The sequence below is a fragment of the Sprattus sprattus genome (genome assembly GCF_963457725.1).
Source record: "Sprattus sprattus genome assembly, chromosome: 16".
NCBI classification, from domain to species: Eukaryota; Metazoa; Chordata; class Actinopteri; order Clupeiformes; family Clupeidae; genus Sprattus; species Sprattus sprattus.
Genome location: NC_137914.1, coordinates 16,096,084 through 16,097,181, shown reverse-complemented (window position 1 = coordinate 16,097,181; position 1,098 = coordinate 16,096,084).

Here is a 1,098-nt window from a genome sequence, read left to right as displayed (position 1 = left end):
TGTGGTTCCACTCCTGGTTGGCTGAAACAGATGGTAAATAACAGTGGTGTGTATCAATTACATGGTGTCTACAACGCTATACAATCCATACACATTCCTGTAGTTTATGCCTTAGTAATGACTTAATGCGGTTAGTAATTAGCACTGGTGTGCAAATGCCATGGCAAATCCTTTATACTGGGTGAAGGATCAATGTAATGAATTACTATGCTGCAATGTAGAGGAGGATACCCTCCACATTAGTCTCATACTGAAGGTATGTGTGCTAAATTAGACTCCCCAAACACTGCACTCTTATCTTCACCCAACAACAATGGTGTGATATTTCATGAAATGTCATAGTATATCATTTGATATCATGCATATTTCATGAACAATCATACCCCATGAAAAGAAACACTAATTGCCAATGGCCTTTGCCTCATCTCACATTCTCAATGTACATACCATAAGACAGACTGAACATATCAGAATTTCTTGTACCATTCATATTTATGATGTGTCATATTAATTCCAGTGCATTACATTATTATAAAGTACAGGATAAAATATTTAAAAGTATGGCCTCAAAAATGGTCATATGATTATTCATGCTATTTAATTCACAGAGTTGATTCTTACCAGTGCACTCAGATTTCCTCTCTCCCTCTCTATCTCACTCAGTCTCTTTCACACACTCTTAAATTAAAACATAGAAGGGGAACTTCAATGGTTTTTCCAGTACAAAGCCGTCTCCGGAACTCCATAGTAATGCTGAGGAAAAGAACAAGGAAGTCATAAAGAGATACAGAGAAGCAAAATGGAATAAGCACACGCACGCGCACACACACACACACACACACACACACACACACACACACACACACACACACACAACAAATATTCAAGTTCACACCTGAGGAAACACCAGCCCACACACAGTCACCCCATCACCCCCTGAAATTGCCCAGAAGGCATGAATAGCAACCTTGCCTCCGCCAGAAAAGCCTTTTAGAACTATGAAAAAAATCAATCATGTTACTTAGCTACCCAGCAGGGTTGTGTCGTACAAAGTAAACATTTAACACAACACGTGTGGGCAGTTAGTAAAAGTTCCTA